The sequence below is a fragment of the Pantherophis guttatus genome, chromosome 3, assembly GCF_059756535.1.
Source record: "Pantherophis guttatus breed Tessera chromosome 3, ASM5975653v1, whole genome shotgun sequence".
NCBI lineage: Eukaryota > Metazoa > Chordata > Lepidosauria > Squamata > Colubridae > Pantherophis > Pantherophis guttatus.
The window spans coordinates 101,348,084-101,360,969 of NC_142065.1; the positions used below are offsets into that span (position 1 = coordinate 101,348,084).

General features: G+C 39.0%; 1 protein-coding gene across 1 annotated transcript in view; it reads left to right on the forward strand.

The window, feature by feature from the left end:
- The window catches only part of COLGALT2 (collagen beta(1-O)galactosyltransferase 2), a 48,462-nt gene that overhangs the window by 959 nt on the left and 34,617 nt on the right, over positions 1 to 12,886 (forward strand). The gene's annotated exons all lie outside the window — the stretch shown is intronic.

The following is a 12,886-nucleotide window of genomic DNA, read 5'->3' on the forward strand; positions in this document are numbered from 1 at the left end:
AGGATAAGGGATCATCCATGATTTGAATGAAAAATGTATTGTAAAGATAATAGGCTAAGTGTAACTGAAGGGAGGAGATAAGGCAGATTTATGAAGCAAGCCCCTTTTAATATAATCTGTTAATGTTAGATTCCTGCTTTTTAAGATAGAGGCTGTTCCCCTACAATAATATATACCGCTCAAAAAAATAAAGGGAACACAAGCAGAAGACATCCGAGATCTGAATGAATGGAATAGCCTTATTAAATACTTTGCTCTTTACATACAGTAGTTTATACACTGTTCAAACAACTAAAGGGAACACAAAACTACTGTATGTAACGAACAAAGTATTTAATAAGGCTGTTTCATTCATTCAGATCTCGGATGTCTTCTGCTTGTGTTCCCTTTATTTTTTTGAGCAGTGTATATTGCGAGAGGGCTATAATGTCAGTTTATACCTGATTTAAGGAGACCAGATGGGAATGTCTTTTGTATGACTGGAGAGAAGAAGTGATCTCTTCAACCCCCACCCCCACCCCCCTTTCCCAAACATGACATTAAGTTATGACTGCCTGCACTTGAAATCCCCCCAGGAAAGGTATTTGTAAAGGAAGGCTGGAGGAGCTTCTGGGGGCTGCTGAAAGGCAGTTTGGCAGCCTGTGGATAAAAAGTTTCTGCTGAATCCAGCTACCGGTACTCAGGAATGATAATACAGGGAATTATTCCCAATACCGGGCTGGATCTGCTCTTAAGTTTTAGGTTTTCCAGTTGCTGCTTTATGAAGAGATTTCTTGGATTCAATTTAATAATTTATAATTTAATAATTAATGGTGTACATGCATATACACTACAAAAAGAAACGTAGAAGCCTTTAAGTCTTCTACTTTGTCAGCTCCAAATACTGTATAGGTTTATATGCTAATATGAAAGATACCTTCTTGGTGATGCAGGTTTAAGACATGTGACTGGTGCTTTGCTGGTCTTTGGCCAGATCACAAATCTCTGAGGAAAAGCTCATGAGAAGTGCTGAGCTGGAACATTAGGAACAATATATTGAAGTTGTCTATTCTGCCTTCAACTGAGTGGATGTAGTAACACAAACCAACTCTCTTTTCTCATTTGTTTCATAATCTAACCACCCATCTTGGGTTAGTGGAATAACTTTCTCTTAACTTCAGGGGTCCCAAGTCCAAAAGTTTGAATGGAGTATAATTCTTTCTGGCAGAGAAGAAAGCCAGAAACTCTTTAATTGCTCCTCTCCTTTCTGAGAGGCAAACTGATTTTATTTATTCTACTCTTCCTTTGTTTCCTTGTTGTGAACCAGAGGTATAATCCTTAATCCTGTGACTGTGGAATGGAGCCAACATGTGCCACTGCAGACCATTGTAGAGTTCAGTGGCATACCACTGTATTTGTATTTGCTAGGGCACACGATTCAAGTCAAAGAAGATATCTTTTTTAGCATGATAATTGCAGGTTTTAATGATTTAACAAATGGAGAGAATTCCTGTGATTAAGGGCTCCTCACTTTAGCAAGACTATCCCTCAAAAAGGAAAAAAAAAAGTAGAAAGCAATAAAACAGGCTCAATTTTTTGGTACTCGGTCCTTATTAAAAATGTTTTCAAGTCTTGGAAAAAAGTTCTCGGAGCCTGTAAAATAGCCAGTACCTTGGAGTTTTAATAGTCCCATTTAGTATTTTATTCTCTGACCTGGAAAATGCAAAAGATAAGCAGTGGGGAAGGTGGTCTATATGGGAAGTATGGCAGATAGGAGCAGATTGTGAAACTTTGTAGTCTGGTTGCCAGTAATTTGCCAATTCTGACAATGATGGTTTGGTAAAGGACTAAATGCCCCCTGCATGTAACTATAACATTTTAGTTCTCCAGCTGTAGATGACAGAGGCCATTCTGAATCATGCACTCTGTCAAGAGATGGCTTCTCTCATCTTGTGTATGAACCAACCACCATTTTTAACAGACTGCAGTTAGTGTCCATGTTGTTTTCCTTAGCGTATCAAAGTAGTTTCCAATCAGAAAAGAAAGTACTGTGTGCTTTTGCCTTCTAAATCAAGAGTCACGTTGCATATGCTCCATTATGCTTCAGTCTTAATTTTTTGCTTTACATATTCAGAAAAAGACATTATGCGCTCAGAAGGCTTTTATAGCTGAAAATGACAATCCTGTTTTGCCACTGCTACATGACATTGAGAAGGCAGTTGTAGCTCAATGATAGCTTAGATACAAAAGAAATTTGTTAAACCCCAGTTAGTTTGGATTACGATTAGCAAAGACTAACATGAGAAACCCTGGAGAAATTTTAACCTCTGAGCTAGGTGCAGTAGTGTTTTAACTCATTATAAAACACTTCCCCATGTTTTTGTGAAGGAACTGCTTTGCTAGCTTTTTTAGATAACTGCAAATCATTTCTAAGCAAAGAGTTCAGTTAAGTATAACTTAATATGTGCTGGTTCAGGAAATATAACTGCAGGTGATGGCAACATAGGTACAGCTTAGAATATTTTAGACTTCCAGCAAACCACTAACCAGACAAGATTCAGCAGTTGTTGCCCCTTGTAATAAACCTATTCCTTAAAATTAAACTTTCACAGCCTGGCCTCCATTTAAATATGTGGATTTTGAATTCTCAGAATTGCCAACATGGCCATTATTGGATAAGGAATTCTGAGAGGAGGTTTACTCATAGCATGAGAAGCTGAGATGGGCTGGCTAAACAGCATTTATGGTACCAAAGTTGGCTATTGGCTAGGGTAGAGCATGTGGCTTGTCCCTCCTTGGCAGAAGTCTCTAATCAGGATTTAATTTACTTTTTATATGTCCAGGATTTTATATATTGTATAACAGATGTGTGCAGCACTTTTTCCCCCTTCCTAGCATTTTCCCACAAATGAAGGGTCTGCTTTTTTCAGATCAACCAAAGCTTGAGCCATTTGGTAGTGGCAAGAATTGATTGATAGACCTGAATGTCATAGCCTAGAGAGAGTAAGTGGTTCAAAGTCATCCAGCCAGTTTTCATGGCTAAGGCAGGACTAAAACTCACAGTCTCCTAGCTTCTAGCCTGGTCTTTAACCATTGCATCAAACTGGCTCTTAAGAAACATCACTTGTAGTTGAATTCAAGTAAGGGAAATGAATATCTACCCTGAGGAGCCTTTTTGTTAGAAAGGACACTGAATATATATTTTCTCAAGTTAATATGATTGATATATGACCACAATAATGGTTGCAGGTTGATAGAATCCAAACTGAAAAGAAAAAATGTTTATGGGCTTTCTGCTTTTTTAAAACATTTGTGTCCCTGTTTTAGGATGGAAAGATGCTTATTAACTTTAACAAATGTTTGTATTGAAGATTTGGGAAGAAAGAACAAGTTAGTTTTTTTAAAATTACTTTCCAAATATAATCACATTCTTTTGCTAAAAATATGAGCAACACTTTAGGAATCTGAAAACTCTTCTCTAAGGACTTCTGAGTATGTCAGAAAATCATCAGTGACATACTATAATTATCCACTCACATCAGCTTTCTTGCCATTAAGTTACTTGTAACAATATTCTGTACTCTTTAGATACTTTGAACTAATGGAATTTAAAAGATTGTGCTGAGAGACATCCAGATTATAATTCTGGAAATTATCAAGGGCAAAAGATAAATTCCTTTCAAACATCGGCTATTGCCTTATGCACAGCTATGATTGTAATATACAAGAAAGCGGAATTTAATTGAGTTACCTTGCTTTGTTGCAGGTTTCCATATCAAATGGACACATTTTCAATTGTTGAAAATACTAGTTTGTGTATAGATTTTTGAAAGATGACAAGGACCACAATGCCTGTGTACATTTCAATGGTAGACAAATCAAAAGGAATAATTCAAAAGCCCAGAGATAAAAGCATTTTTTCCTAGGAGGAAAGATTTAAATCAATCCAATTTTTTTTTTACCTTCCCAAATAAAAGTGACATCCTGCATGACTCCTTTATTTTCTAAATTAAAACTATAAGTAATTCCACTGTAAGGTGGTCCTTGCCTTATAACCCTTCTTTGAGTGACTGTTTGAAATTGCAAGAACACTGAAAAAGATAACTTACGGCCAGTCCTCATTCTTATAACCATTGCAGCATCCCTATAGTCACGTGATCGGTTGCAGCATCCTCAGGGCATGTGATCACCCTTTGGGACTTTCTCAGTTGGTTTCCCACAAGCAAAATCAATGGCAAAAGCTGGATTCACTTAACATCCTCATGATTCACTTAACAATCATTGCAAAAAAAAAAAAGTTGTAAAATTGTGAATGACTCACTTAACAACTATCTTGCTTAGCCATGGAAATTCTTGTCCCAACTATGGTCATAAGTCAAGACTACCAGTATTCAATGGAGCTTCCTCCATAATTGATGGGTATAAAATTTAAGGCTCATATAGTAGAGTGAAGTACAATAGAGGAATTTTTAAGAGTGATGTGAAGAAACTGGAGATGAGACATTTCCCCCCATTCACTGTAACTCTGTAACTTGTGTGCCCTAGTGAGCAATCTTTTTAAGTCTTCCAAAACATTAGTGGCAACTCAGAATAGATTTGAAGTTGAAGCAGTATTTTAAATTTCCACCCTTTGGAATAATGTTTGTGACATAATTAAAACAAAAACTAAGTGTAACTATTTATATCGCTGTTTAATAGAACTCAAAGGTAAATAAAAACTAATTACATTGCATTTCCATCATCAAATCTATGTCATTCTTTACTGTCTTTTTTGTCTGTAGTTATGTATGGATTGCCAGTTGTCCTGGAATTTTTGACCTATTTTAAAAATTAAGTAGAATCCAATGATCCATACTGCAGTTTTATTTCAAGGCCCAGTAATTTTGTCCAAATTGCCTTCTAGAGATTAAACCAGAGAATCTTGGTGAATGTCTGCATTTTCATAGGAATTTTAAATTCTCCAGACAGAGTTTGTAAGAAATAAATAAATAAAACAGCCCTAATCCTGGTCTGACATTCTCCTTCTAAGCAGCCTTTTCCTTCTGGTTCAAAAATCTGTTGGAAGTGCTAAAAGGCCATGTGGGAATTATAATTGTAGCCAAATACCCAGACAGCTGTCCTTAAGTATAGGAAAGATTTATTTTCCACTGCTGCAAATGCAAATAAATGATAGATATTTGGGTTTTCTTTAATGTTGTAATAAACCAGACACACGTTACTTTCCTCTCTGCTAAAAGTATGGTGTTTTGTTTTTTTTAATTCTTCCCTCTCCTCCCATGTTTTCATTGATTCTCCAGCAGACAGAGGTTGCTGGTGGCTGCAATCTGTTCTTAATTCTTTGCAGAATGGCCAAATTGTAGCTTGCAATTCTGAAACCTATGGAAGGCTGCTGTGAGCTGTGGCTGGCAGATGATCACTCTTTGTGCATAGGATCAAACTTTCTGCTGTTTTGGGTTGCACAGTAGCTGCTTACAAAACAGAAGACAAGATTAGGGTTAGTGTTAGGGAAGTCAAGTTGAGAAATATCTCTTTTGTGGTGTACTGTCGATTAAGGGCAAAATGTCCCACTGAGGAGAGAGGCTGGGTTTTCACTATACAATTGCAAAACAAAACGCATGGGTACATGAGGGTCAGTTTTTAAAGTGGAAATTTGGCACATTTAAGCCTTAATTTTGTTGCTTCCTCTTTTTTCCCCCATTTATGTTTCAGAAAGAAAAATGCTTATGGAAGGCAGATTTCCAGAAGCAATAAGTTGGGGAGAAGTTAATCATATTAATCATATCGACTTTAGTTTGAAACAGTTTTTAAAAGGTGCACATCAAATTGTCAATCATTTATTATTTAAAGAAGGGCTTAATGTTCTTCCAAGAAATAGATACATTGTCTTTGATACATGATGCTTCTCCCTGCTAGGCATTTGATTTCATGGATTATTGATAGTGAAGCTCCTCCAGTCTCACAACAACCACGGAGAGGTGGATTGCTTTTGTAATTGGAGAAGGCATAAATTGGGCTTGATGGAAGAAGTTGAATATGAGTGCAGGAAGAGCTAAAAAAGGGGTCGCTTTTGTTCCTGGAAATCAATGCAGGAGAATCTTACAAGCAACCTGGAAAGTAGAGCTTTAATTTCCTGTGTCTGAAGCTAGGACTCTGTCAGGCAGAACCATGTATCTGCTTGGTATATCAGCCTTTTTGTAGTGGTTAGGAAAATTTAATAACAAAGCATCCAGTTTATTGGATTTAGCTCTTGATATACTTCCTTCCAAACTGTGTATGTAAAATAACGAAGTATATTCTTAAAGTATCCCTTCATTCTGTAGAATAGGGCAGTGTTGTTATAACTGTTATAGCAAAAGAATGAAACTTACCTACATTCTTTACTTTTTTTTTTGTCCTCTGCCTCTCTGTTCTCTCCTGATGTGATTTTACCCAGTGACCTTCCTCTATGGATTTCATTCTTATAAGGTCCAGTTACCTGGTGTCCAAATTCAATACTATGCAGAGCAGTGGTGAAATCCAATTTTTTTTTACTACCGGTTCTGTGGGTGTGGCTTGGTGGGCGTGGCAGGGGAAGGATATTGCAAAATCTCCATACCCACCTCACTCCTGGGGGAAGGATATTGCAAAATCCCCATTCCCACCCCACTCCTGAAGAAGGATATTGCAAAATCTCCATTCCCACCCCACTCCTGAAGAAGGATAGTGCAAAATTTCCATTCCCACCCTACTCTGGGGCCAGCCAGAGGTGGTATTTGCTGGTTCTCCAAACTATTCAAAATTTCTGCTACCGGTTCTCTGAACTGCTCAAAATTTCCACTACCATTTTGCCAGAACTTGTCAGAACCTGCTGGATTTCGCCCCTGATGCAGAGGCTCTGGCTTGTCTCTCATTCTCTAGTCTAGCGCATATATATATATATGTGTGTGTGTGTGTGTGTGTAGATAGGTAAACTTCAGCCCCTTCAGTCCATATACAGTATCTGGACGGCATCTAAGTTGAGGAAGTCTGTCCTAAAAACCTTTTGGAGATACAAAGATGCTGAACAGCATTGGAGCACACCAAACCTTTGTTAGTTGAGATAAAAGAGGTATGATAAAGCAGGCGAAAGGAGAGCAAAGTAGCAGATTGTGTTTACTGAACATGTATTCAGCTACAAATGTATGCTATTCCAATTTTTACATTTGTTTCGTCAGTGCTTCTCCTAATTTACTTTAATGAGATTTAATAAAGACCCAGATTGTTGGGGACAATGTGCTGACTCTGTAAACGGCTTAGAGAGGGCTGTAAAGTACTGTGAAGTGGTATATAAATCTAAGTACTACTGCTGTTACCTGCTGGACCAGTGTGAGAAATTTTGTGGAATGAAGTAGAACATCAGATCCTGCTTCAATATCTGCATTATCATATTCCCCAAAGTTGCTCTTGTTCGTTATAACACTGGGTATTTTCTAAATTCTGTTTCCAGTCCTTCTGATGTAGTGCAATCTCTGGAGCATGCCAAATTGTATTTGGCTCAATACAATTTCATTGGCTATTTCTTGTTTAAGCTTTAATTCAACTATTTTGTCCTTCCTTCTTTCCTCCCTGCACTCCCAGTGATGCTGGGTGTTTTACATTATAAAATTTTCTGCATTTAGAAAAAAGAACCAAAAAGAATTTGGTTCCAAAAGAACCAAATTTAACAGGAGCTTGTTAAATTTGGTTCTATTTGTAAAGAATTCTTGTCATTTACCCTTAATATAACAGAATCAGAAGGGACCTTGGAGGTCTTCTAGTCCAACCCTCTGCTGAAGCAGGAGATCCTATATCATTTTGGACAAATGGCTGTCCAGTATCTTAAAAGCCTCTAGTGATGGAGCACCCACAATCTCTGGAGGCAGCTCATCCCATTGATTATTTGTTCTCACTGCCAGAATTTCTCCAGATTTAAGTGATTCTATTCCTTAAGACATTTTACAGTTCTATGTTATACTCTGGCTCATGTTATACTTTTCTGCAGGGGTCCATGTGTTTTAGGTAGTCAAAATTGGGCTTGTCACTTATCTTTTGACTTGGAATTAAGCTAAGGGCTTCTACATGTCTAAAAATAGTTGCATTGATTCCAGAGCCTCCAGAGGTCAAAAAGACTCCTTGGTTGTATAGGTTCATTCATTATGGATAAACGTCAAAACCTTTGAGCTACCCAGGAAATCATTTGTGGAATTTCACTGACTAGTGATGTCCTCTCATCTTTTTAGTGGCATACTTGTAGAGTGACACATGACCTCGCTCAATTCATTGCCCTCAACAAAATCTGCTCAACCTGCAGATTTCTTTTGTTTGTGACAAGATATTAGGTAGATTCCCCAAATTCTGGTACCTAGTTTGCCACTCTGCATATTTTTAATTACATCTAGAAACAAAATTCACCCTTCGTTTCAAATCACTCTCTTTTGGAATTTACAAGAATCCATCTAGGTAGCACAAAGGAAGCTACAAGTCTGTCGGAGTTAATGTGTGCAACCTAATTGAAAGAAAAGAAAGAAAAGAGTCCAGAACAAGATCTTCTGGAATTGCTTTAATGCTGAACTTCAGATGAAAAAAAGAATGGTTCAGGGATGTGCCAGAATTTTTCTTGTAGACTGAGTTGGAGATATGAAGACTAACATAATTAATCATGTAAACATGGGACAGGTCATCTCCGCATGAAACTGTAAAGTTAAGTGTAAAACTGAGGTTTATTAGTGGGGTGAGGGGGGAAGGAGCAAAATGTTACTGTTTTCCCTGGGAGCTTGTCCTCCTAACCAAAGCGGCTTCTGTTGTTTTATTTGTGAATCACATGAACCGTGAACAGAAAATTGCTTTGGTTAGAATGATCCTTTGTGCCTTTCATAAGCAGTTATCAGATTTCTGGAACAACCTGACTAAGATTTCTTTCTGTAGCTGTACCTATGGTACTCAAAGGTAATTCAGTAAAACTGAGGGCCATTTAAATATCTCATATGCAAGTACAAAACTTGAAAAGGAGAAAGATTAGTCTGAGCATAAAAAAGTCTTGCCTGACATTTTTATTTTTATTTATTTAAATGTATTGGTTGCCCAACTCCAGTGGACTCTGGTGGTTTACAAAACTAGGAAAAACATAAAAACAACTAAAACATTGAATCACAGAGGCAGCCCATGGTAAAATAATCTAATAGACCACAAAAACATCCAAACAAAATGGGCCATTGAATAAGTACGAACATCAAACCCAGGCCTGACATCAAAGTTTTCTGGGATCTTTTACAGGGATCTTATGTCTGAAGGGACACTGTTCTAGAGGGTGGGGGGCAGCAAAAATAGATAAAAAAGAAGCAGTCTATCAGATATCCAGGCCCTCTATGACATCCAGGGTTTGACTGGTAATAACCAGCACCTTGAATTGCACTTGAAAGCCAACTGCAGCCAATGCAGCTTTTGGAACATGGGCATACTATACCATTACTGCTTGTGCCACTAATTTTGAACTAGCTGTACCTTCCAGTTAGTCTTCAAGAGCAGCCCCATGTACAGTGCATTGCAGTAATCCAATCATGAGGAGACCAGGGCATGAATGAATGACTGACGAGCCTTCCAGTTGAGGAAAAGGCATAACAGGTGCATATGATGTACCTGAGCAAAGGTCCTCTTGGCCGCACCTCCCACCTGCTCTTTCAGCAGTAGATAGGCATCGAGAAGATCATCCAGTTAACTCTGAGTGGAACATTTAACTTGTGGATGGCAAAAGCCACCCAGCTCTACCTCTTTGCTGAGGTTGTAGCTGATGCCAAACCTGAAACCCAGGTGGGCATATTTCTGAGAGAAGACCTCCCCTCCTCTAGGCCTACCCAAGTCTCAGTTACGTATGCCAGGTTGGCACCTTCATTAACAAATCATGGATGAGGGCAGATTTATTATGCACCAAGCTGGCATTCAAAAGCAGCAGCCGGAGCTCAGGGCTATCAAGGATCTGTCTACCTAGTCCTCAGAGTGAATGCTGGGGGCCAGATGTCAAGATCACTCTCAAACAGTGTTCCTGGCATCTCTGAGTTTGGCCCAGCCCCAGATTCTTACCATGTATCCCTCTGCTTATCACAGTATCAATAATACCTCTCACTCTCACATCCCTCCCCAATCCATCCTCCCCCTTGGCTACTCTGTCCCAGGCTCACCCCCCAACAAAATCTCTACCCACACTGAACAACCACCAACAATACAAATCTCAACTGCATACATCTCCGCACTGGCCCAGGGCCCCATATGCTGGTCCTCCAACTCTATCCCTCCCTGGCGTTGAGATGACGCCAATGGCCTCTACAAAGGCCTCTTATCTGGCACCATTGTCAGCCTCTTCTTGCTATCTTGCCACTACAGTGGTCCCTTGTCCCTCTTGCCAGCGAGAGCAAATGGCCCCAAGCATTGCTCTATGGCGCCACCTTGCTGCAAGGAGTTCCTAGCACATGCAGTTAGAGATGAGCAAATAAATAAATATAACAACTCTTAATTAAAATGTAACATTTAAACATTAAAAACAAAAACAACAAACTCAGCAAGTGCTTCTGAACACAACACACCTCTGGGTCCCCTTCTTTCTTTCTTCCTCCTTTTTCTTCTTCTCTTTCCCTTCATCAGGTACGGTATATTTTTATTATTTTGGGTCTCATCTGAAAATTAATGTAAACAGTAAGATAGAGAGGGATGGTAAGATAGAGAGGTTCCTTTCTGGCAATGAAGAGGTTGGTTGCTTGACCAATAAAACAGACTGACTCTCCGAAGGAGTTGTTATTTTAGCTTGGTGAGATCATAGCTGTCTGCTTGGCAGCCTCCAGCTTCTAGGAACTGCTTCCAAAAAAGTTTATTGCCAGAATTCATCTTGTATACCTGAGACTTGAAGGAGAGCTTGAAGAGGTCAAAAGATGGTTGATAATGGTTTTGTCATGGAAATTTTCCTAATATGGGTCTCTGGTGAGTGCAAGTGTTTAAAGAACAAGATATATATTTGTATTAGTGATCACTGTTGAGGATTAGAATTGGGGAAAGGAGTTAGGTTACTTTTAAATATCTTTTCTGTTTTTTTTCTTCTCGGCTTGCTGAAAACTTGTCTTCTCTGATCACAGTTCTTTTTGCAAAGAAATTACTGCTTCTCTGAAGCCCATCTAGGGCCTTTAGCTTAGTAGGTGATAAATGTAAGATGGAGGGCCAGTTCTGATTGTATTTCCACTCTCTGTACATTGGATGTGTGTGGTTTGGTCGCAATCCCAGGACTTGTTGAAAATCCACTTTATAGAAAGACGTTGGGAGTCCTGCCCATCTCCCTTGTTCCCCTGTCTACAAATGAGTGTCCATCAGAACTGAATGCTGAGGAGAATTGTAGTTCCAATTTTATTTTATTTTTGCTTGTTGCTTATTATGTTTAGCAGTGGCCTGCCTCTGCACTGTTTTAACCCAACATGATTTCTGTTGTTCTGGCATAGATTAAGGGAACTAAGTATGCCTAGTCTAATGACAAGAATGACTAGGAGTGATATAATAGCAGTTCTTTGAGGACTGAGGGTATCAGACAGAAGAGGGGGTTGATCTATCCACCAAAGCACTTGAGATCAGGACAAGAAGTAATGTATGAAAACTTATCAAAGAGAGATCCAACCTAGAATTGAGGAAAAATTTCCTGACAGTGAGAACAATTAACTAATAGAATATGTCTGGAAGTTGTGGGTGCTCCATCACAAAAGATTTTCAAGAAGAAATTGGGCAGTCATTTTTTCTGGAATGATATAGGGCCGTGATGGTGAACCTATGGCACGCATGCCACAGGTGGCACGCAGAGCCCTCTCTGTGGGCACACGAGCCGTTGCCCCAGCTCAGCTCTACCGCGCATGTGCGTGTGCCCCCTGCCGGCCAGCTAGTCTTCGGGTTTCTGCCGCACATGCAGGAGATGTTTGCACATGGGTGGGGGTGGGGAGCGTGTGTGTGGATCACACATGCATGGGGGGAGGTCATGCATGCATGTGTGGGGAGCACGTGGGGTTGCTCACGCATGCGCAGTGGGCGGGGCGCATGCAGGGGGGTCACATTTGCATGAGCTGGGGGTCAGGGCACGGGGGTCATGTGCACATTGCATTATGGGTGTACACGCGCGCTTTCGGCTCACGGCGACAAAAAGGTTTGCCATCACTGATATAGAGTCTCCTGCTTGAATAGGGAGTTGGACTAGAAGACTTCCACAACACTTGTATTCTATGCTCTATGTTCTAGCATGTTTATTTCATGACAATTCTTGGTCAAATGCATACGTCCCGTGAATTTGTAAAGTGAATGCATAATTTTTTGATCCTAGTACTGGTTGAATTACATTTCAGTACATACAGCCAATCCTCTATTTAGCAGATCATGGTTTAGCAGATTTCTGATGCAGTGGACAAAATATATCTATATGGTATATGCTTCTGTAATATAGATAATATAGGTAAAATAATACCTGTAATATAGGTAAAATATGCATGCATAAAATACCAATCATAAGTATACCTATATATAGAATCCAATTTGGATTTAATGGATACTTGCAGTCTGTTAAACTGAAAATTTACTTCTGTATACTTCCCTCCAAAGAGTCCAGTTTTAGGTAAACATATTCTGTATGCAAGGTACCAAGGATATTTCTTTCTTGCACGTAATATAGTATAGAGGTTGATATTGGGGTCTGTTTCCATGTTATTTTACCAATCCCTTGTGTGGCATTAACTTGGTGCTTTTCCTATCAATTCAAAACATCCTAAAGGTATGAATAACATTGAATAGTAAACACACAATGTAGCTATTGTGTTAAAGTGAAATCTTAGAGTTCAGCTATCAGAAAATAAGTGATACTTTTTTAAAAAAACTATAATTTATTTATTTATTGGTT